The sequence below is a fragment of the Lissotriton helveticus genome, chromosome 1_1, assembly GCF_964261635.1.
Source record: "Lissotriton helveticus chromosome 1_1, aLisHel1.1, whole genome shotgun sequence".
Taxonomy (NCBI): Eukaryota; Metazoa; Chordata; class Amphibia; order Caudata; family Salamandridae; genus Lissotriton; species Lissotriton helveticus.
The window spans coordinates 1,795,842,423-1,795,867,635 of record NC_136057.1 but is presented as its reverse complement, the minus strand read 5'-3'; the positions used below and the strand labels follow the sequence as shown (position 1 = coordinate 1,795,867,635).

At 45.6% G+C, this 25,213-nt stretch overlaps 1 protein-coding gene and 1 long non-coding RNA gene across 5 annotated transcripts in view; one reads left to right on the top strand and one right to left on the bottom strand.

Moving 5' to 3' along the window:
* The window catches only part of LOC144765468 (lethal(3)malignant brain tumor-like protein 2), an 80,251-nt gene extending 67,184 nt beyond the window's left edge, over positions 1-13,067 (bottom strand). The window contains exon 1 of the mRNA XM_078650326.1: positions 13,034-13,067. The gene's annotated coding sequence lies outside the window, so the exon portion shown is untranslated. The remainder of the gene's footprint in view (positions 1-13,033) is intronic.
* Positions 13,068-13,134: 67 nt separating this feature from the next.
* Positions 13,135-22,855, top strand: LOC144752884 (uncharacterized). Of its 4 annotated transcripts, none has more exons than XR_013594138.1 (4): positions 13,135-13,286; positions 17,220-17,398; positions 18,006-19,355; positions 19,413-22,855. It is a non-coding gene; the product is annotated as an uncharacterized LOC144752884 (long non-coding RNA). The 4 variants fall into 4 exon arrangements; XR_013594136.1 differs by having other exon boundaries at positions 13,156-13,286; positions 17,217-17,398; XR_013594137.1 differs by having other exon boundaries at positions 13,165-13,286; positions 18,006-22,849.
* Positions 22,856-25,213: the final 2,358 nt, after the last annotated feature.

The following is a 25,213-nucleotide window of genomic DNA, read 5'->3' as shown; positions in this document are numbered from 1 at the left end:
CCTCTACCCCTATATAGATCCATAAGTACATGGAAGGTGTATAGATGCATAAAGGAAGGTAGTATATGTAGATTAAAGATGCATTAAATAAACTCTGGCTTTCAAGTGTTGTTGTAATTTAAATTAATTTTATTTATTATATATATATATGTTTGTAATTCAATAATGAAGCAATTGCAGATAAAGTTATGATAAAAGATTTACTTATTTATGCAGTCACTTATATACATGTTAAAAATATAGAATGAGGGGTGTGGCCAATCGGTCCAACATGGCGGACGCACATTAGCCCGGCTCCTGTAGACCCATATTATCCTTCATCATCCTGCCGATAAGTGGCACTTTTACACCCTAGCTGATCAAGACTGGGCTGCCCGGACTCCCAGGTACCTGTGTCTGTGGCAGTCGTGGTCTGGGGACAGCAGAAATGTCGGATCGGAGATCCGGCAGCGGAGGGGCCTGGGCAGTGCGGGCGGCCTCTGGAGGCTTTGCCCGGAGCAGGCATGAGCCACGGATTTGCATCGCCGGGGACTCGGTGCAACCGTGCCTGGCGGCCCTCTGGTCAGGTGAGGCTTTGTTGCCCACTGTCTTGCAATGACTGAGAGGCGATCATCCGCACCGGTTCCTGGATCCGATCGCAGACAGCCTGAAACACCCAAAAGGATTCCTGAGGGGGTGTGCTCCGGGTCGCGGCCCGGTCTGTATCGCGGCATCTGGTGCCTGGGGAAGAAACAGCGAGATCCACAGACCCCCTCCAGGTACTGCCTAAGACACATCAGGGGCAGGTGGTTTGGGAATCAACAAGTAATATGGACTTGGGGTGGAGTAGGGAGCCTACGAACACCGACGCCGACCCCAGCTGGACGATTGACCAGTGCAGCAGCAGTAATCAACGTGCAATGGCCTATCTGACTCCCCTGGGGACTGTAAGACTCGAGGCAGCCCTGGAAAGATACACTGAATAGGTGCCATTGCGTACAACTCAGAGAGCCCTGTACAACCTGCCTGCAGGCCCAATTTACACACAGGGTGTGGAAAGCTGCGGATGTCTTGCCAGTAAAGAACAACTATGCTGCTGGATAAACTTGCAGCAGACACCTGCTAACCCCCCCAGAGGAGGTGCACAGCAAACCATAAGAGACTAAGGGGTGCTCTCATTAGCAGCTCGGGTGGGGGGGGAGGGGGGCGGGGTCACCACGTCTGCGTAGGCGGCCGGGCCTGGTACCGGTGCAGCTTGTGGATGTGGATGACCCCCCTATTGCGCTGGACCCCCCCTCACCCAAGCGCCAGTGTTGAGATATCTACCTACCTCTGGAGGCATAGAGTTCACGTGCTTTATCACATATACAGTTACCCTACCAGGCCCTCAGATTACAAGTTCATCACCATCATCATGTCTAAGGGCCACTCAGCCGGCTCCACTGCGAAACAGAGCACCATGGACAAATATACAAGTGGAGGCACCAGCTCCATTACCTCCGACGATGCTGCCACAACGGCAAACGACAATGCCACGATCCTGGCTGCGATAACACAATCGTGTGACATGCTCGATGCTAAAATAGGCGCAGATGGCATATTGTTGCGCCAGGACCTTCACAGCGCCGTGGAACGTATCAAACAGACAGAAACCATAATTTCAGGGGTTGGAAGATGGTATCATCATTGTAGGAGATTAGGGTCTGCTTCTTATAGTTAACCCCACTTTTTGCTGATGTTTCACTATTTTCGACTTAGACTGACTGAGATCCTGCTATTCAGGACCCCATCAAGCTGCTTTCCCTTCTAAATTGATTGCATGTACTTTAGGTACATTCCGGATGGGATTCTGGGATACCCTTATAAGTCCCTAGTATATTGTATATGGTATACTATGTACCCAGGGCATAGGTACCCCAGAGGCCTCCCAGGTGCTGCAGCATGTATTGTGCCACCCGAGAGACCACTCAAACTAACACCACAGGTCTGCTACTGCAACCTGTGTAAGGTGGTGCATGCACCCCTTACTTATATATAGGTTCACTATATCGACCTTATATCACTGCACATATAAACCTATCAGTCAGCCATATGGCAGGCCTTAAAAATCCTGAAAGCAGGGTGCTGGGTTTTATGCAAGAGGGTGCCCATGCATGAGTAGAGCCCCTCTACAGCTATTGGAACGTATTCTCCAGGGTTGTTCTGTGATAGCCAACCATATATTCTTAAGTGCATTATAACCTCACGGTAAATGCGAACTAAAACGGCTACTTAGAAACATGTTGTGGTTGGTGTCAAACACCTTGGAATCATACCTCCCCGCCGGAGGTATGATTCCATCCTCCTAAAGGGACATATACGACACACCCGGAACCAGCTTTCTCGACTCGGTCATCACAAAATGGATGCTGCCAGCCACAGACACGAGTCTGCCCTCCTGCTGCTGAGCCAAGCTCGAGCAGGGGAAGGCTTGACAATAGGCTTCCTGTCACAGGGAGGTGTAACCAACTCCCAGACAGGCTGTAGTGTATTGGGCTGGGTGGGTGCACTCTCAGAGTACTTTGATGTCTGCACTGGGGGCACATTTGGCGTCCCTGTGCATAGTCCAGCTCAAACCGCTTGCAGGAGCCATTTGCTCCTGCTCTGGTGCGAAACTGGACAAAGGACATGGGCGTAGCCACCGCTCTGTCTTGACCCTCCCATAGGTGGGTCCCCAGAATTTGTCCCACCCTTTCCTTGGGTATAAAGAAGGAACCCCTGACTACAGGACTTTAGATTTTACCTGGACTAAACTCTGCTAAAGAAATCAAGTACTTCAACGATCTGCACGACGCTGGACGACTGAAGAATCTCCCTTGGAGTAAAGGAGTTACTCCCCTGGTAAGCAGGCACCAAAACACATCTGACCGGTTTGCATCTCCTAAGCTCCTGAGGACTCCGAAGATTTCTGCAACACAGGAGGTGGGTTCCCAAGGTCTCTGAGGTTGATCTGCACTTTCAGCAATTCTGAGGACAGTATCCCTCGTGGAGACCGTGCAACCCAAACCCCTGTGCACTGTATACTTTTGCAGCAGCATATGCTTTTCATCGATCCCTGAGGCTGTGTTTTGGGCAACTTGTAGTCCTAACCCCAAGCAGTGTTTCCACCGAAGATTTCCGGCCTACACTCCATGAGTGTTCCGTTGGCTGGTATTTCGTGATTCATCTCGAGGTCCCTTCTCAATGCCTGGCCCGTTGGCCTGTGGGTCACCATGAAAGTAACTAACTTTCCGTGAGCTTTCCTGGTTGCTCCAGACGTGCCCTGACTCTCCATTGCTTGGAGAGTCCCCAGGACCTTGCTGGTTCTCACTGAAGCAGATTTCCTCTGACTGCGTGGGTTGCAGTTGCCAAGGCTTGTTGGTGTTCCATTCGAACACTGCCCCCCTCCCTCCCCCCCAGCACTCAACATCCTTCGTGAGCCAGCTCACCTCCAGACTTTGGTCGACGTCTCCTGGTCCCCATGGCTGCAGAGTCAAGCATTGTGTCAACTCACCTGACATCTGTGGGCATTAGTCTACCGAGCCTCTGGTAACCCTGAAGTAACCCAGACTCTGTCCCCTCTGCTTTCAGGTTCTTCTCACCTTGAATCCAGGCTTGGATTCCACCGGACACTGTTCCTCTTCACGGCAGCTGCAGTTTTCCGCATCACGCCATTGAAAACAATGAAGATTTCCGACATCACTTATGGCCCCGGCTCCCTTGAGTTAGGTAACAAGAGTACTCCGGTGCTCACAAGGGTGCTGGCTTAGTACCTTTTATGTTTGAAAGGGTTTGCTCAAAGCCCTCTCTGAAGTGTCCTTAGTCTTTAAAATTCCAATAGCGACTTTCCCATAGAGTTGTACAGAGCTCGCGCCTGTGTTCTCACTCTGCACCCGTCCTCCGTGGGTCCCCTGTGTCACTAACTTGGGTGGTTTCTTGGGGTCCCAACGATTCTACGTGCTCTAGGCACTGTGTTTTGTCAAGTCGTGGTTGTTATACCACTTTCTTAGTATATGGTTTGGTCTCCCCTGAAGCCCACTGTGTATTGTGCTATTTACTGTTGTTCTAGTGATTTAATATGGTGTGCTTTGTTCTCTAATCTCAAAAAGAGGTTAGTAGAGAGTGTTTAGCAGTAAATACATATATTTTATATATTCCTTGTGTGGTTCTCCTTTCATTTGGTCATTCAGGAGGTTCTGATCTGGTAAAACAAGCTGCTTTACATTCCTTCGAGACTTAGCCTAAAGGCTTCTCTCCATAGCTACCACTTTAACCTAATCATCAATAAGGGTTGTTTGGACTGGTACAAGGTGCCCACTATAATTAGTGGTCGGCATATACCAGGCCAACTTCTCACAACCATCTTAAAAGTAAAGGTTGCTGCCCTCGAGACGCTCACTAAGGGTCTTGTCACGCGGGTAGAGGATGTCGAGGGGAGGGCCCTATGCAACAACTTACGCTTTATAGGACTTCCAGAGGATGCAAGGGCTCTGAATGTGCGCTTTCCTAGAGTAGTGGTTCAAAACCTGGATCTCCGAAGGCAGGCTGTCTCCCTGCTTTATGTTGGAGCACACCCATCGTGCCTTCGCCATGAGGCCTCCTCCGGACGTCCAGCCCGAGCCGTAATCGGAAGGATCCTAAACTACCACGACCGGGGACACCAGCCTAAAACAAGCATGAGTGCAAAAATCCCTTACTTATGCATGCCAACCAATAATGATTTTTCCCGACTACACAATACTGATACAGCAGCAAAGACAATCCTTCATAGTTGCGAAGTCACGTCTTCAGGAACTACAGATTCCATATATGTTGCTCTTTCCAGCCCACCATCGTGTCAGGTATAAAAGCAGTACCCTGTTCTTCAATACTCCCGAGGAAGTCTTGCAATGGGTGGAAAAACGTTGCCCGGTCAAGCTGTATACTCCACCACCTCTCGACTCAGATTCCTCATCTGGAGACCCACGCCATCACAGAGACAATAACCCTCCAGATAAATGACACCAATCGAGGTCCTCCTGGTGCTCCGGATCGCGGGGCGACAAGCAAGCTGGAAAACAAGATAAGTAATACATTAACCCTAAATGGGTCGCCTATCTAAACTATATGGCCTACACAGGAAGGGCAGGGGAAATGATCCTGTAACAAGATACCACTTACCGGCCCTGGACAGGGCTACTCTACTGAACTGCTCATCTCAAATGCCAGAGACATTCATTAGGGATGGCATCTATGGGAAATCATTGGACTGTTTCAGCCTTTACCCTCTGTTAGGGTGAAGACTATATACACTCTGGGACAGATACTTTATCGTTCTTTGAAGTATTGGAGAGGGGAGAGGGTTCAAGTTATCAATGCTGGGGAATGTATATGCCCCACTGCTGCTCAGCTACACATTCACTGAACGCATAATCAACACCTGGGGTTCCTTACCGGACGGCCTGGCACTGATTGGAATGATGTCATACACCTCATTTAAGATAGGTGCCGCCCTACAGCTACACAACGTAAGCAAAAAGAGTCCTGCTTGGGGCCGTTGGTAGAGGCGTTGGGATGGTCAGACACCTGGAGGAGGCTTCACCCACTGGAGGTTGGCTTTACGTAGTTTTCAACAGTGCATGGGTCATTTTCTAGACTTGATCACATATTTATTACCAGGGAGCACAGGCGACGCCTGATCAAGGCGGATATATTACCCAGAGGCCTATCAGACCAATCCCCCATCCAACTGCGGTTAGAGCTAGGTCCCAGACGGACATCGTTTCACTGGCGGATGTTGCAATGGCTTCTGCACAGCCTGAGCTATCGAACTCACTTACATAGAGCCCTGAAAGAACACTTCCCGTTGAACGAGAAGACGGTGGACTCTGCCACCACATTGTGGGAAGCCATGAAACCCACCATTTGAGGCTTTGACATTAGTCACTGTACCGCTGCCAAGCGTCTGAAGAGGCAGGCCCTGATACAGCTAGAAGCACAGATTATACAAACGGAATTGCTATCACTTGACAAAAACTGAAATAGTGCTCGCCGACAATTAGGCATACTGCAAAAGAGATATCAAAGCATTCAGCTAGATGAAGCCAAACACATCTGGTGGGCCATACAAAGCAGGATCTATCAGTGGGGGGGACAAATCAGGAAACTCTTACAAAGGCTATGCCAATACTCCCTTAAACCGTTACAACTCCTGATCATTAAGTCTCATACAGGTGAAATGATCACCAATCACAGGCACGTGGCACGATCGTGTGCAGGCTACCACCAAGCATTATATAATAAACACAAAATCCCGTCAGAAGAACAGATCGAAGTTTTTTGGGGAGATCTGCCTACTAGGACATTTAGCGCCACAGCACGAGACTCCCTGGAGGCTCCCGTCTCACTGGAGGGGTTGACCTCATCGGCCTCAGAATAGCATCAGGCAAATCACTAGGCCCCAAAGGGTTCCCGAGTGAATTCTTCAAATTGAATAGGACGCTACTGGGACCGCAGTACCTCGCAACCCTTAATGAAGCCCTTGAGAACAAATGCCTGCCTCCAGGTTGGAGGCATGCAGAGATAGTGGTCTTTCCCAAGCCGGGACGCCCACTCGAACTCTGCGCATCGTATCAGCCAATATCTCTTCCCAACATTGAAGCTAAGATACTCACCAAGATACTGGCAAATAGATTGCTCCCTCATCTTTAGGCCCTGATCCACCAAGATCAGGCAGGTTTTATGCCCCATCCCTGAGGTTCCGTGACAATTCGAAACCCGTGTTTTCGACGTTGTCGTAAACCTATAATTTCGGTACCAGTGAACCGTAAATGATCCATATAGTATACCCTGGTGTTTTCGCCATGCTATGAGAAAGAACACTCATGTTACAAGCACATTTCCGATACATCACGGCATCCATTTTAGAATACAGCATCCATCTTGTATTCTTGCCCTCACATAGTCAATGAGCGAACAGTGACCTCCGATCAATTCATTTCGCTAAAGGACACGTAGGCTTTAGCCGGCGATTCACCTTGTGAATGACACGTGCACCCTAGTTCAGAAACGCTGTGGCCGCATGACTCGGCAGAAGCTGCCCCCTCTGCCTGAGGCCAGTCCTGCTATACTGGTTCTCGTGCTCGTTGGACTGATCATGATTAGGCGGCCGAAAACGGCAGCCGTGCCCATTTACGACCCACAAACATCTCTTATCCTGTTTTTCTATCTTCTACACCTGGCTCTGCTCCTTTCCTTCTGGGCCTTTATTAGGGGGAGGTAACGAAATTTACGATGAGGCGGTCCGGCTCCTGAATGAGAAGATGACATGAGATTTTGATCGAACAGTGGGAACCCCTCATTCGTAATGTTTGACATCTGAAATTCGTGGACGGTTCCTGTTTAACGCCAAATATTTATTGTTTAGGATACAAAGTTTAAGATATGTACGAGTATGTGAAGAATGTTGCCTACAGCTAGAAATTGTGTATTTAAGGAACAACCCACCTCGTACAAATCGAACAGGCTCCTAGAATCTGCCCGTGTGTAGTTTCTGTGACTTCTGTATCCCTGCAGTAATAAACCTTTGGTCTTTGACGCCACCATCGAGAAGCCCGTGTTTCTGTTTTATTTGTGCACCAAGACAGGTAGAACTCAGGGGTCTTCGGGTGTTATCCCTGACACCTCTGGACCGTAATTTAGTCCAGAACTCCATCCCGCGACCCGACAATATACGAAGAGCGCATAATGCGATAGCGGCCATAGATAAACTAGAAAGGCCAACTGCAATAATACTTGTAGATATGGACAAAGCATTTGATTAGGTCAGCATGACCTATATGTTCATATTACTGCAACACATGAATATTGGTCCCCGAAATAGAGCATTGATTAGACTAAAGTACACTGCCCTAACGGCCTCAATCCAGGTGCCAGGAGCCACATCAACTAATTTTCTGATACAGCAGGCAAATCGACAGGGATGCCCCCTCCGCTTTTCGCCCTTGTCACAGAGCCTCTCACGGCTTGGGTACGCATATACGCACTATACTGTGGTTTTGAGTGGGCCACGGAAATCTCTGATAGTATCGCGCTTTATGTGGATGACGTATTATTCTTTCTAACTAATCCTCACCGATCCGACCCCAGAATAATGCAGATCATGAGCATCTTTGGCAAGACCTCGGATCTCTACATGAATACCTCTAAATCGCTGATATGGCCGTTACGAGGGTCATTGGGGAGTGGCCAATGAGCGGAGGACCTTACAATAGGGTCACAGGGAATCACATATCTGGGAGGCTACATAATTGGACACTCAAAGTGTTTCCTGGAAACGTATCTTAGAAGAAACAACAGAAAGGGTCATAGCAGAGGTTAAAAATTGGTTGGCACTTCCCTTGTCCCTATATGGACGATCAGCCATTTTCAAGATGGTCTCCCTGCCCAAACTATTATACTATTTACAATCCCACCCATATCATATCCCCTTGTCATGGTTCTGTCAAATAAATGCCACACAGGGACACTCCGGGGGGGTGGGTGGTGGGGGGCGGCACCGACAGAGTGGCCCTACGCTCATCTATACAATCTACCTACTGCAGGGGCATTGCTGCCACAGACAAACAAGCATACCACGCCGCTGCAGAACTGCAAGTTCTGAATGAATAGTGGTATGGACCTAGAGATGGCCGCTCCTATCAACTTGAACAGTGCATAATGGGGGAGCCCACCGTTCACTTGTTCTTATATAGCAGGGCCGACCTCAAGGATCTTCCTCCTGCAACACATGTGGTGATCCTGGCATGGTGACAGAGCCTCCGTAGAATTTGCTGGTGAGGACACCTACCGCAGGGAACCCCATTGTGGCGGAATAGTCTGCTCCCGCAATTAGCTGATCAGCACGGCTTCAGTAACAGGGACCGTATAGGAATCTCAACACTGGGAGATGTCATGAAAGGAACAGTCCTCAAATCCTTTGGTGACCTTCAAAAAGACTTTCTCATGCCTCATACTCAATTCTATCAATTCCTGCAACTGCAACATAATCTTCTCTCATATATTTCAAATTTGACCAATCTCCCCGAATTCAGCCCCTTGGAGGACAAGATACTCATGGGGGATCTCGAGGAACACAAGAGATCCAAGATCTACCAAACCTTAGTTACTAATAGCCCAACAACCTTGGATACTCTAAGAGCTGCATCGGACGCAGATGTAGGACCAATCGACGGGGACGACTGGGCTGAAGCTCTGCAATCATGACGTAAGGCCACAATTATCTCTTAACTCCGCCTAATTCTATTTAAATACTTACACAGAGCGTACTACACCTGACACAGATTATGGACAGAGGAATTGATTGCATTCCCACTCTGCCTCCGATGCCAATCAGAAGAAGGCACCTTCATACACACAACCTGTACACAAACACACAACATATACACACAACCTATCTAGGGTCTTGACCGACCCTAGATAGGTTTTGGCACGAGGTACTCACCTGTCTGACAGAAGTATTGGCATGGGAGATCTTCAAAGTTAACACTACTACGTAGTACAAAGGGCATAGGGGGTAACAGGTACAAAAGGCACCTGTTATTCCTAGGTCTCACAGTAACAAAGCGGGATATTGCCAGGCAGTGGAAGGCTGAGGGACCTCCCAGGGTTTCACAATGTAAGATAGGCTTAGACTTCATTATGGAGTTGGAGCTCACAATCTTTATCGCCTGAGGATGTCCACAGAAACGCACCAAAATATGGGCTAGGTGGGCCTATAGAAACGAGTGAATACGCAACTTTACCCATAAACACACTTAGCGATGTGTGTGACTCATTATTATTAGCAGAGGCACGACAATGTTAGAATAATCATAATGTTTTTCTATTGTAATGGGAGTTGTAACAGATTGTTTATGGAGGAATGTAGAGCAATGTCTGTACTACGACATGCTTTGCCTAAGATGTATTGCCTCATGCCGTCGGGCCTATTGTGAGTTTTAAAAATCAGTAAATGTCTGTACTACGACATGCTTTGCCTAAGATGTATTGCCTCATGCCGTCGGGCCTATTGTGAGTTTTAAAAATCAGTAAAATTTGTCATAAAAAAAAAACAGAATAATGTTAATCAGAACTAATGAATATCTATTTTTTTTTAAACATAATTATTCTACTAGTTTATACAAAGCAATACACATATAGGTACATAGCTCTAGTACAAATACATTTTCATATACAGAGAGATATGCTGTATATTTCTGTTTGGTTATGTGGGGCAGAGCCAATTCTTAAGTCGTTTTCTGAAGTTACGGTGGTTATCTGTGGATCTTATGTTGGGGGGTAAAGAGTTCCATAGTTTGGCTGCTTGAAAAGAGAAGGATGTGCCACCCATGGTTTTTTCTTGTACGTTGGGATTTTGAGGCAAGGTGCCACTCTAGAGTGGAGATTCCCTTATTGAATGGGTTTGGTGATTTTATTCCTGATGAAGGGCGGTCCTGTTTCATGTATTGCTTTGTGGGTGATACAAAGCAGCTTGAACATGGATCTTCTAGCAACTGGTTACCAATGCAGGGCTTTCAAGGCAGCAGAGATGTAGTCTTGCAGTTTTATATGCAAGAGTAATCTGGCAGAAGAGTTCGGAATCTGATGTATAGTCTTTTCATGGTCTGTAAAGGTAATCTGTGGTAGAGGCTATTGGCATAATCGAGTTTGGACAGAACAAGGGAGATGGTAGCCTTGACCTTGAGTGGAAATCCCAAATGGGGTTGCAAAGTTTTAATAGTAACAAAGCTTGATCTTGCTGTTTGTTCACTTGGGCATTCATCGATAGGTTGGCGTCCATGGTCATTCCAAGGTTTCTTACTTCCTTCAATACTTTAGGCGGTGTTCCCAGATCAAGCAGCCACGCGTGAGCCGGTCATAGCGTTTCCAATCGTCACACAAAAGTATTTCTGTTTTGGAAGCATTCAATTTGAGATGGCTCCACATCATCCATTGTATGTGTTTATGCTCCTCCAGCGACCCAGGATGCCCTTCTTGGAACCACTCTGGGGTGCTATTGGCCCTCCTGATTTGCATTGTGACTCTTGTAGTCCTAACTGTATAATGGAATCCCAGGTCAAACAGGATTACTTTAGAAGCCATCCCAGAGTCATTGGATGATCATCCAACTACCTTAGAAGTCATTTACACGTCATCATACATCATCAAGCTCTTGAAGTCATCAGCAAGCTGCAGAAGCTCAGCCTGAGGATTTGAGGATGACTTGAAAATGAGTATCTGATGACTCTAGTAGGTGCCATTATTGGTGATGATTAAAGGATGACTTGAAAAGGAGTACCTGATGACTATAGTAGGTGTCATTATTCATGATGATTTAAGGAGGACTTGAAAATTAGTATCTGCTGACTTCAGAAGGTGTCATTATTCCTGATGATCTGAGGATGACTTGTAAATGACTCTCCGATAACTTTACAAGAGGACATTGTTCCTGATGACTTTGGGGTGATTTGAAAATAAGCATCTGAATACTTCAAAGGTACTATTGTGTTTTCAATAAGATGTTTTTGCGTCTGGTGATTTTAACAAGAATTGTTTGTCTACTTAAAGAGCACGTCCACCACTTTGGTTTCAGTTTTCCAGAAAAATGCAAACTGTTGGATGATTGCACAATGAATTGCAGATAAACGTCTGACCTCCTGCAGCTGGGAGCCCCAAAACCCAAACACACCCTGAACCCCCAAATTAACCCTTGCACCCCAAAACTCAAACACACCCTGAACCCCAATATTAACCCTTGCACCCCAAACCCCAAACACACCCTGAACCCCAATATTAACCCTGGCACCCCAAAACCCAAACACACCCTGAACCCCCAAATTAACCCGTGCACCCCAAAACCCAAACACACCCTAAACCCTAAAATTAACCCTGGCACCCCAAAACCCAAACACACCCCAAAACCCAAACACACCCTGAACCCCCAAATTAACCCTTGCACCCCAAACCCAAACACACCCTAAACCCTAAAATTAACCCTGGCACCCCAAAACCCAAACACACCCTGAACCCCCAAATTAACCCTTGCACCCCAAAACCCAAACACACCCTGAACCCCAATATTAACCCTTGCACCCCAAAACCCAAACACACCCTAAACCCTCAAATTGACCCTGGCACCCCAAAACCCAAACACACCCTGAACCCCCAAATTAACCCTTGCACCACAAACCCAAACACACCCTAAACCCTAAAATTAACCCCGGCACCCCAAAACCCAAACACACCCTGAACCCCCAAATTAATCCTTGCACCCCAAACCCAAACACACCCTAAAGCCTAAAATTAACCCTGGCACCCCAAAACCCAAACACACCCTGAACCCCCAAATTAACCCTTGCACACCAAACCCAAAAACACCCTAAACCCTAATATTAACCCTTGTACTCTAAAACCCAAACACACCCTAAACCCTAACACTAACCCTGGCATCCCAAAACCCAAACACAACCTGAACCCCCAAATTAACCCTTGCACCCCAAAACCCAAACACACCCTGAACCCCCAAATTAACCCTTGCACACCAAACACAAACACACCCTAAACCCTAATATTAACCCTTGTACCCTAAAACCCAAACACACCCTAAATTCTAAAATTAACCCTCGCATCCCAAACATGCTCTAAACCCTTAAATTACACCTGGCCCCCCAAAACACAAACCCACCCTCAACCGTAAAATGACCATGTACGCCCTAAAATCCAAAAGCCCTACAAACCCCAATGAATGCGGAATGCCGGGAGGCGCTGCTGTGATATGATACTTTCTGTACCCCCAGACTGCACTTCCTTCATAGAGTATTTCCATAAACACATAGTTTAGTGGAATCCGATTGTTAGATTCTTTAAACAACTGCGGACAGACCTGCTCATGGCCCGAGGAATAGGTCTTGCAAAGGAAAACAAGCGTTGTCGTCATGGTGACTGCCGAATTCACTCCATCACAATACTAAAATACATTTTTAAAAAGCAGCTGCCTCGAACACAATGCCAAAATCACCTACTGTAAACCACCAGTCTGCCGGCTGGCTGGGACTCGAACCGCAGATCCTCAATGCAGAGCAACTCTCTCACCTTTTCTTCCTCTAGCAAAAGCCTACGCACATCCGGGAGCGCCGGAAGTGACGTCATTGTTCTGCGGCAAGAACGAACATAGCCGTGAGTGCAATGGCCATTAAAGGGAGAGGTGGATTGGCATCGGTCTCTTTATTTTTCCAACTCCACTTCCTTCGTCGATTCCAGCGTATACTCAGGTAAGTGCTGCAGCTGTTATAAAAGAGCAGCATCGATCATCCGCTCTCGGTCCCAGCTGCTCAATTTCCGTCCCAGACCAGCTTCCTCATTTTTCGGAAAGCACGAGTTTTCATTAAGGGGGCAAATTCAGACGCAGCTCCCTGCATGTGTGTGCTTCGTACGTGTTATAATGAATACCTGCGTTGCAATGTGTGTGTATTATGTGTGTTTGATGTTTGTCTGTATCAGCCTGCCTGCTTGTTTAATATGCACCTTTTGTGTTTGAGCATGTGTATTTTTGTGTATGTGTGACGTAGTGCGTGCCTGTGTAAGTTGTGGAAAATTGCAAAAAGCCTAAAAAATGTGTTTTACAGCAAGTTCTTCGCCGTAAGGAAAGATAAATTACTGCCCGGATATTGTAGGTCCCATGTTGGTTCCAAGTGCACCTGCGTGTATTCGATTCTCGACCAAATGGAACAGTTTTCGATCTACTGAAAAGTTGTCAATCAAAGAAGGCTAAACACATTTATTTATGTGAATATTGTTGATCATTACTTGTGTCCTTGCAACTTGTAGTGAGCCTTCATTACTAAATGAATGTGTGCTCTATTGTTGAATCCTGGTCACGTTCCCCAAGCTGTGTAGTGTGCAGAGCAGCACATCTTCTAAAACACCGGCAGTTTTCATGGATGCGTTTCAAAGCATAAGGATACATGCTTCAAATAACTTAGCTGTTGTAATGCTGGTTCTTTATTTTGTTTGCTATATGTGTAATTGAAAGGCCTGGTTGCCTGTGGCGATTGAGGTTTACGCCCTATTTAGGAAACGTAGTCCGACGCATTCCAGCATCTTGCAATATCTACTTTCGCAAAAAAGGCTATCATTCTGGTTTCGTTCCATGTGCATGCAATGTTTTTAACTCGTTTGTATATATTATTGAGACAGGGCCAATTACGTATTCCCTGTTTGCGCTTATTTACTTTGACCGCTAAGATCTCTGTAAAAATGAAGCCGGTCTTGTTACATCTGCCACTATCGATCCCAGCCATATATTATCCAGTTACAACCTGACCTACTGCTAAAGTACTGAGGGATCGAGCCCTGAGATAAATCACATTAATATTTCCTATTTTCTCTCTTTCTCTCTCTCTCTCGCCTTCTCTTTGTCTCTCTCTCGCCTTCTCTCTCTCTCTCGCCTTCTCTCTTTCTCTCGCCTTCTCTCTTTCTCTCGCCTTCTCTCTTTCTCTCGCCTTCTCTCTCTCTCTCGCCTTCTCTCTCTCTCTCGCCTTCTCTCTCTCTCTCGCCTTCTCTCTCTCTCTCGCCTTCTCTCTCTCTCTCCTCTTTTGCTTTCTCTCTCTCTCGCCTTCTCTTTCTCTCTCCTCTCTCTTTTGCTTTCTCTCTCTCTCGCCTTCTCTCTCCTTCTCTCTCTCTTTTGCTTTCTCTCTCTCTCGCCTTCTCTCGCCTTCTCTCGCCTTCTCTCGCCTTCTCTCTCTCTTTTGCTTTCTCTCTATCTCGCCTTCTCTCTCTTTTGCTTTCTCTCTCTCTCGCCTTCTCTCTCTCTTTTGCCTTCTCTTGCCTTTTCTCTCTCTCTTTTGCCTTCTCTCTCCTTCTCTCTCTCTTTTGCCTTCTCTCTCTCTTTTGCCTTCTCTTGCCTTTTCTCTCTCTTTTGCCTTCTCTCTCCTTCTCTCTCTCTTTTGCCTTCTCTCTCTCTTTTGCCTTCTCTCGCCTTCTCTCTCTTTTGCCTTCTCTCGCCTTCTCTCTCTTTTGCCTTCTCTCTCTTTTGCCTTCTCTCTCCTTCTCTCTCTCTCCTTCTCTCTCTCTTTTGCCTTCTCTCTCCTTCTCTCTCTCTTTTGCCTTCTCTCTCCTTCTCTCTCTCTTTTGCCTTCTCTCTCCTTCTCTCTCTCTTTTGCCTTCTCTCTCCTTCTCTCTCTCTTTTGCCTTCTCTCTCCTTCTCTCTCTCTTTTGCCTTCTCTCTCCTTCTCTCTCTCTTTTGCCTTCTCTCTCCTTCTCTCTCTCTTTTGCCTTCTCTCTCTTTTGCCTTCTCTCTCTCTTTCGCCTTCTCTCTCTTTTGCCTTCTCTCTCTCTTTTGCCTTCTCTTGCCTTTTCTCTCTCTCTTTTGCCTTCTCTCTCTCTTTTGCCTTCTCTTGCCTTTTCTCTCTCTCTTTTGCCTTCTCTCTCCTTCTCTCTCTCTTTTGCCTTCTCTCTCTCTTTTGCCTTCTTTTGCCTTCTCTCTCTCTTTTGCCTTCTCTCGCCTTCTCTCTCTTTTGCCTTCTCTCGCCTTCTCTCTCTTTTGCCTTCTCTTTTGCCTTCTCTCTCTTTTGCCTTCTCTCTCTTTTGCCTTCTCTCTCCTTCTCTCTCTCTCTCCTTCTCTCTCTCTTTTGCCTTCTCTCTCCTTCTCTCTCTCTTTTGCCTTCTCTCTCCTTCTCTCTCTCTTTTGCCTTCTCTCTCCTTCTCTCTCTCTTTTGCCTTCTCTCTCTCTTTTGCCTTCTCTCTCTCCTTCTCTCTCTCTTTTGCCTTCTCTCTCCTTCTCTCTCTCTTTTGCCTTCTCTCTCCTTCTCTCTCTCTTTTGCCTTCTCTCTCCTTCTCTCTCTCTTTTGCCTTCTCTCTCCTTCTCTCTCTCTTTCGCCTTCTCTCTCTCTTTTGCCTTCTCTCTCCTTCTCTCTCTCTTTTGCCTTCTCTCTCTTGCCTTCTCTCTCCTTCTCTCTCTCTTTTGCCTTCTCTCTCCTTCTCTCTCTCTTTTGCCTTCTCTCTCCTTCTCTCTCTCTCTTTCGCCTTCTCTCTCTCTTTTGCCTTCTCTCTCTTTCTCTCTCTCGCTCCTTCTTTCTCTCTCGCCTTCTTCTCGTTTGTACTGCATGTGTCAACGAGGTATGGGATCCCTTTATGTTAAATTGCATCTCTTACCAAACACCTCTGGCAAAACACTTATAAGGTCCCAGAGGGGAGACCTATTGGCTATGCCAATGTTTTTGCTTTATGTATTTGCCATTGTAATGCCTTTTGTTTCATTTATAAAGCCATTACATATTGCACAATTAACATACAATACTACTAGCAAAGCTAATATCTTTAGCTTAATAAAAGGTGAAACCTATTGCATTTTTAACGCTTGTCCTTTCATGTTGGGGGTGCCGGTGGGCAGAGGGTAGCAGGCATCTGAATCTTTATGCATCTGCGGGGATAGGTAACTTGATTTCCGTCACAAACCCCAGTGTGAAAGTTCACTTATTGATAGTTCTTCAATCAATCAATCAATCAGGTCATTTGTAGAGCGCACTACTCACCCGTAGGGTCTCAAGGCGCTGGGAGGGGGGGGGGGTGCCGCTACTGCTCGAACAGCCAGGTCTTGAGCTTCTTCCTGAAGGAGAGGTGGTCTTGGGTCAGGCGCAGATTGGTCGGAAGTGAGTTCCAGGTCTTGGCGGCCAGGTAGGAGAAGGATCTTCCTCCTGTTGTCGCTCTTCGGATGCGGGGGACGGCGGCGAGGGCGTGGTTGGTTGATCTGAGGAGGCGCTTGGGAGTGTAGAAGTTGATCCGGTTGTTGAGGTAGCTTGGGCCTTGGTCGTGTAGGGCTTTGTGCGCGTGGGTGAGGAGCCGGAAGGTGATTCTCTTGTTGACCGGGAGCCAGTGCAGATCTCTCAGGTGTTCTTCTATTTCTCTCATAATGCCTCTACTTTGCTATTACTATTTGTCCTGAGCAGCAAGACCTAAGCATACACTCTGGCTCTCCAAAAAGAAAGTTGATATTAGGTAATTTCCTCAATGGCTTTCAGTGCATGCCCAAACACTTCTTTGTAGTCCACAATCTAGGCATATTAGATAGAAATTACACCAGGTCAGTGTACTTTTTGGGGTGCTTTTCTCCAATTTAAATCTGTTAATCAGTTTGATATGCTTTGTATTTTACCTCTGAAACTTAAACCACACACAAACTAATTCCTGATTTTTATATCTAGCAGGACATAATCATGGCTTCATTCAACGTCCTGTTTTTCACTTGCGATCATTCTGTGTGTGTTCGAAAAGATGGTGACTTCCTGCTTTTGGACAATCCCGGGGAAGTTCTTTGTAGATGAAGCTGGTTGGCCAATCACCGAAGAGAGAGATTTTAAAGCTATGATTCTGTTCCAATCATCTGGTAAGCACAATAAGTAAACCTTTATAATAAGTTTGCAACTGCAGGATAACGGTACAAATTACCAACCTGTTTCAGTAAAACCTACATTTGTGATTAATTAATCCAATAATGGACAGTAAAAATGTACATGCATGTCCCCACATATGCCTTGGATTGCTCTCCAGAGACAAATGTAACACTTATGAAAACGACTGAAACGTTTAGCTTGTGGCACTACTATAAGGCAGCTATTTTTGGATAAACTATTTTCAGGAGGTTCAAGTTCAGGCTTACAATGTGTACTGTCTATTAACCGCATGCGCGCTAGCGGAATTCTGCTCGGGTGCTGAGATTTTTAAAAACGCATGTTTCATGACGAGCTGGGCTCGTCATGAGCGTGCGAGGAGGCTACCTCATGACGAGCCCAGCTCGTCATGAGCGTCGAAGGGGTTAAGGAAAACTTACTTGCTTGGTTATGGATAGATTGTACATTTGTCCTTTATTATCAATACCTCTTTATTTATATATTATGGCTAGAGCGTGAAGATATATTGCAAGTGGTCAATGTGTTCTTTTCTGTTTTGAAGTTTATATGTAAATATATTTTTTTTCTCTTGCTTTTTTTTAGTGAAGAAACAATGTCTAATGATTCAGGATATTTTTCAAGAGATAATTGCAAGCTATTCTGGCACAACAGAGGGTCTAAAACAGGTGTTACTTCAAAGGGCACTGGAGAAAAAGCAGATGTTAATGGACTGTGGCAATAAGCGCTGGTAGACTTAAGAGGGTGTTACGCGAACTACAAGAGGAAGAAATTGCAGAGAAAAGAGGCAAGGACAAAAAAGCCAAGCAGAGTGGACTGGATTATCTAAGAGTTGGTAACAAAGCTCATGCTGAAAGCACAACTTCTCAGCCTGGTGATGCAAGTTCGCGGATGAATTTTCAGAAACTTGAAAACCTGGCCCTTTTAGCAGGGATGGCTAGTGTCCTTCATCAAAAATCCACAACTAAAAATGACGCATCAGACCGTGAAAATGAACTTGTCTTGGAGTCCCCGCTTAAATCCAAATATCAATGACAAAAACATGCCTCCCTTTCACCACGTCATCCTAGAGTAATCCACACTCATTCTGAAAATATAATGGGGCCATTCTGATGTAATCAATAGCCATCTTGAAGCTGTCATAGGATCATCCAGGAATAATCCACACTCAAACAGAAATTGTCATGGGATCATTCCAGAGTAATCCACTTCCATCCTGGAGCGGTTATAGGATCATCCTGGAATAATTGACAGTCATCTTAAATTAGCTAGAACCCATCCTGGAGTAATTCTCCCTTATCCTGAAGTTGTCAATTAGTATTCGTGGAGTTGTAAAAGGTAATCACTCCCTGCCAGTAGAAATCATCAGAACACCATCCTACTGTAGTTTTTGTGATGAGTCTAGGTTCGTCATCACATTTACATTTTTTGTCCTACAGGCATACTTCAGGATGGCTTGAGATGACTTCCCCAGATAATTGCGGGAATAGCCTGACTGTAAGTCCAGAATGACTCCAGGATGATCTTCCTTTTTGACATGGGATACAAAGGACTAAAAGTCCCATAATGCAAAAAATTAAAAAATCTGGAATGGATTGACTACTCAGGCATAGACCTGGGATACTTGAGAGCTCTGCACTTCATGGCTTTCATTCTTCCACCCCTGCCCATATCGTTCAACTGTGCCTAATTGCAATGCGGTAACGTCCTCTCAAACCGATCCCTGCCTATAACCTAGCTGCCTTCATTCTAACTCAAGTACTTCCCTCTCACTCGAGAACTGTCCCTCAGCACCCTATAACCACCCCAACCAAACAAATGACAGCTCGAGCACCACACTTTAACATTCCATCGTTAATCCCCTGCCCCTCACCAATTCGGTAGTCCCCTCCATAGTCTCGAGATCTGCAGGCTCCGCACTAGGCTCTCCAGACAGCTCCATCGCGACTGTACATACATAGGAATCCTCTGGGTGACGTCTCGGTCGCGCAGGCGCCACCGCCACCTTGAAAGAGAGCCTGGACTGGCAGCGGGAGTGGAGAACCGAGCACCGAACAAAGCACTGTATACAAATCTTCCGTTGTTGAGAGCAGTCGATATATCAACGACATTTTAGTATGTTTCCAAAAAAAACGCAACCGTTTCAGTACTTTACAAAAACATCTTTAGGTTACAATGTAATACAAACCTGCAAATTCTTAATTTAAAAGTGGGTTTTAACATTTTCTACAAGGTTTTTCAATGTACCTTATAATTGATTTTGCTCTAAGAGGCGACTTGCTCTGGCCACGGCTCCTTCCCAAGATGGCTGCTCGTATGCAGAGATCGTATCCGGCTCGCTGGCGGGGACGAGGCTGCAGAGTTTATCTTCTCTTTCCTTTTCTTTTGGCATGACTGCTTTGCTAATGTTGACCAGCTTTTGGCGGGAGACGGACGCACCTGCGCGCTTTGGCTTTAACGCTGCATGCTGGTGATCTTCCTGCCATTTTGGATCGGTCTGCATCGTTAAATAGAGAAGTAAAGTCTGGACAGAGTTTTTTAAAAAAGGAGTGTAAACTTTCCTAGCTATGGAAAAGGAAAGTGTCAACGCTAGTAATAAGAACAGGAATGTGATGATGATGCATGTCTTTGTTCACTTTATTTTATATAGCAGTCATTTGCCTTTATTTAAAAAAAACTATTAAAAAGGTACATTTACTGAGCGGAGCATATGGGTATTCTTGGAGACCGCTGTATTACAATGTATTTAGCTTTTCACGTGTATTGTAATGTCTGTGCCAGATTGTAATAAAAAATAAGTAAAAAAAATTGTTCATTTCCTCAAAATTAATAAGAAATCAACATTGCAACAAAATATCCATATAGTGCACATGTCTCAGTAATCAGTCTAGTATATTGACCTCTGTCTGTCTATGCCTTGTCAGAGGCGTAACAAAGATGCCATGGGCCCTTGCGCCAGCAAGGTAAATGGCCCCATTGACTGTTGATGTGTTAGTAAAAAACAACAATTGTTAGAGCTAAGTGGCCATGGTGTCACTTCACCTGCTGCACCAATGGTGCTTTGCCCCTGCTCCTTATCTTCCTCTTCCCTCTTGCACGGAGATTCAAACCTCTCATCTCACTAGTCATGCTTCTGATCTGATCCTAATAAGGCACTGCAAACCTGTTATTCACTTCTTTCAGTAAGCCTCTATTATTATGTAATAATTCACCCGAAGTCATAAATAACTTTACCTGCAGCATAATCACAAAGTATAATAGTAACATCTGATTTTAGAGATAACATTTTAATCAAGGATAATACAAGTCTAATCACTTTAACAGGAAGAACGTACTCTTAATACCATGATTCCTGGGAGGGAGAAACCTTTCTCTATAAAGATTTTTGGATGGCATAATCCTCGCCTTCGTGTCCTTAATAGAAATTAAACTCCTTCCAGATAGCTAGGAAAGTTTACATTCAATATCAGGACATGGGGAAAATATTACCCATGCTCAATGCCTACTTATTACCATGGACACTGCCTCGGAAATGAGCTTGAAACACAATTTCTCAATAGTCTACCAATCAGCAGCGTTCCTAATATCTTCCAGTCTCCCTCCCACTACGGCTGCTCTGGATGCCATAGCACCTCACGCTGAATATGCTCCAAAACATGAAACATCTACACGTGTCTCATGCCCTATCTAATCCATGTGGCACTGGATGGAGAAGAAACCACCTTGAAAGGTTTCTTCAGGGCAATCAGGAGTTGCCTCTCACCCTGCAGTCTTGTCTGTGCTGTCATATTCTCATCAGCCTTCAGACATTTAACCACACACAGCTTTGGTTTTTCTTTGAAAGGTGGATACAAAATGGATCTGGGATTTGTCGTAGCTCTCCTGGCAATAGTGAAAGAATCCCCATCCTGCATGAATATACTCTAAGTCGGTCATACTCTTGCTACTTGAAGCGGTATCATTCTGCGTCAAGAATTCATATCTCTCTGTGATCCCCCTCTCTTTCTATTATTGATATCTTGCATCATGCCAGTGGCCTAATGGAGCATTAGGTGGTTGAGCTTAGATATGCTATTCCCTTACCAATTAAGATGAATAGGTAGGTCATTGACAAAACTTTTTTGTTGGAGGAAGAAAATAGTGAGTTATTTCACCACTAATGAGATGGCAACCGAAATACCAGCGGTCTGTGATGCTTTTAAGTGTACCATCAGGGGAGTCTCATTAAGCATACAGGTATGTCAGGCTAGAAAAAAGAGGCAGGACAAGTTTTTTGTGATTATTTCACTAATTTGTATTTTAGATGAACAAGCAGAGAACCTACGGCTGGAGCTGCACATTGACAACTTTCTGAAAGATTCAGATTTACCTGCTTGAAGGATGAAGCTGCCTCCTTTATAACAAATTCAACATCTGGGAAGGAGAACCAGGAAACCTTAATATATCCCAAATTATAAAGACCTCGGTAAGGACGTGTTTGGCTCAGAATTATAAAACCTCTGCTCCCTCTCTAATCGGACAGCCGACTAATCTTTTTAATCATTAGTTACGGGGAGGATTGGTTCCGGACTCTCTTTGGAGAGGCGTCCTGATGAACTGTTTAAAGCCAAGGAAGTAGGCAATGGACCCGAAATCTTATAGTCCCAAAACACTTTTAAATTCTGAATAGAAGATCTATACCAACAGTTCACCTGATCGGATCAATAAGGTCACCCCTCTACTTATAGCAGGGGATCAGAATGGTCTTATTAGTGAGTGGAACCTATATTCCAACAGTTATTTTTTATGACTGAGTTTATTTTGTATTTGATTTGTATTTGGTATTTATTAGGCACGTGTGTCACCCGTAGGTCTCACAGCAATTTGGTGACAGCGGATTCCATCCTGGATGTAATTATTTTGTTAGATGCCGAGAAGGCTTTCAATCTTGTAATCTCGAGGTACTTATTTCAAATTCTAGGCAAGTTTCAGTTTCCACCCCAACTTACTAAATCGATCTAAGCATTGTACCATGGGGTCACAGCACAGTGAGTTATTAAAAACCCTCCAACAGGGCAGATTGTTCTGAATCATGGTACTCAACATGGCGGCCCTCTCTCACCATTATTATTTGCCCTATTTATTGAACCCAGAGCACATCATATTTCTCAGAATACAAGTATTAAATCACCTTTTTCATCCGTGTCCAGAATAAATTTGTACGCTGATGAAAACACTCTTTTTTACACAGTCCTCAACATTGAGAGGGCTTTGCCCTTGTGCTTGTGCTTGGTGACGGGGGGGGGGCTATAAAATGAATGAGACTTCGACATTGTGTTTAGTGCTTAATGCATCTCCTGTTTTGAAGGAAAATGATAGAGTAGGCTTCAAAAGATATCTGTTTATTTCTTCCCATCAACCCCTGTCAATTAGCGGCTTTCTTTCTAAAAAAAAAACTGGAGCAGGCTATTACATCTTTTGCCTAGATTCACAAACACCCACGAGTATAGCCAAAAGTCTTACAAATTACCAAGAGTGAAGGTGGCTTGGAACTTCCAGATTTTCAGAATTACTATATACCATATTTTATTTTACAGCTGTGTTGTTTTTCAACTCGGATGTCCAAAAATGGTCATTTTATTCTTCTACTCATGTTGAAGAATTTCGATGTACACTACCTCTAATGGTGTATTAAAATCCCTCAAACTCCCAATAAAGTAACATATAGGACTCTAAATTTCATTTGGATTATAAGACAAAAATGTCTTACTATATATAGAATTTCTGTGGTCAAGCTCACACACTGCAGTACTGCCGATATTTTTCAACAAGTGTGACTGATGACATGATTATTAAAAGGGCGTGTTAGAATTGGGGGTCTCTGGTTGGCACAGGTAGGTACTTGTGACAAGCAGGGTCCCTCTCTTCTAGTCAGGGCAAGGGAATTACTCTCCCAAAATAACACCTGCTCACCCTCTAGGTGGCGTGGCGCGAGCAGTCAAGGCTTATTTCAGAGGCGATGTAAGTTAAGCAGTTGTGACCACATACAGTAACCCAGTGAGTACACTATAATTTGGACACCACACAGGTTTTATATAAAAAATAAGTTATACTTTATATAGAGTTACCACAAGACCAATAAACGACAAAAAGAATCCACAGTACTATCAAATTTCAAGAGTTAAGGTTTAAAAAGCTTAGTTCAAGGTTCTGTGCGAGTCGGTAGCCTTGTCCGGCTACAGCGTTGCTGAAAAGAACACAGAGTCTAACAAATCCAGATGACCGCATTGGTACGGGCCCACTCAAATGGTCGACAGACTCGGTCACAGTACCTTTTACTTGGGGCGGCCGACACGATGTACAAGCCGGTTCCGGTGATCGTCGCGTTGTAGAAAAAGAAAGTGTTGCAGGTCACGGTGTCCTTCCAGTCGCAGTGCAGGCTACGACTCGTTGATGGAGTCGGTGAGCTCAGAGCTTGCGTTGTTCGAAGCGGACGTTGCTCGTTGCGGTGCTTCCAGCTTTACGGTGCGGCGACAGAGCCGGAGTTCGGGAGCTGGCGTCGATCAGTCCGGACAGCGGTGCGAGTCGGGCGGTGCGTCGCAAAGCTTGCGAGGCGGTGCCCAACTCTGGTGTGGTCACAGGACTCGAAATCAGCAGCAGTGACCTCGTCGGTCAGACCAGTTCGATTTGGTGAAGTGAGGCGTTGCACGTTGCGGTGTCCTTCCAGTAGCGGTGCGGGCTACGGCTCATTGACGGCGTCGAGACGGAGTCGGTGAGCGCAGAGCTTGCGTTGCTCGAGGCGGACGTTGCTCAATGCGGTGCCTACAGGACACCAGGCCGGTCGTGAGAGTCAGTCACAGCTCCCTGCCTCTGTAGCCACTGGAACAGCAGCAATTCATAAAGGCTGGTGAAGTCCACTGGTCCTGGGACTTCGGTCAGGGGTTAAGCTCTCTTCCAAGCCCTTGGAAATCTTTGCACAAGTTGAAAATTAAAGGTAAAGTCCTTTCTCCTCTCTTTAGCAGTCAGGCAACCACTGCAGGCCAATCCCCCAAGCAGCACTTCAGCTTGGGAATAGTCTCTCCTCAGTTTCTTCAGGTTCCTTCTCCTCAGCAGAGGTTTCGTCTTGTCAGTTCCAGGAGTGATCTAGTTTCATGGGCTCAGGGTCCCAATACATATACCCCAAAATACTTTGTTCTCTAAGGGGCCTGTGCCCAGTCCAACCCAGTTCCTGAGCACTCTGTTTACCATACTGCTCCTTTCCTTTCACCATGCAGGGCAGGAACATCAGACGCCCCACAGGAGGTGGAGCCAGCTTTGTGGAAGGCAAGTACAGTCCAGCAGCACTTTGTTGACAGTCTTCCTTCTCTTCTTTCAGTGTGCAGGGCAGAGACATCAGACACACCACAGGGGGTGGAGCCAGCATTGTATAGGAAAGGCCCAGCCCTATTCAGGTCCCAGGTGCAACTCCTCCCTCCCATCTAGATGCAGATCTCCCTATTCACCACCGGGCAGCCCCAGCCTGTCACCTGGAATTCCACAGTCCTGTCACACACAAACCCCGACAAGGAATACACAACCTAGCAGAGGCGGGCTCGAATGGTTAGGCAAGCAAATACCTACTTTCTAAAAGTGGTATTTGCAAACACAGAATATTAAAATAAACTTTACTAAAAGATGTATTTTATTATTATGAGTCCAGGCATACTAAACTCGAATTTCTACCATGTTCTCTGAGTCTGTTAGGATTATAGAATGTAACAATTCTAACAGCCCATTTTGGCCTATGGAGAACAGGTAGCCATGCAATAGTGAAA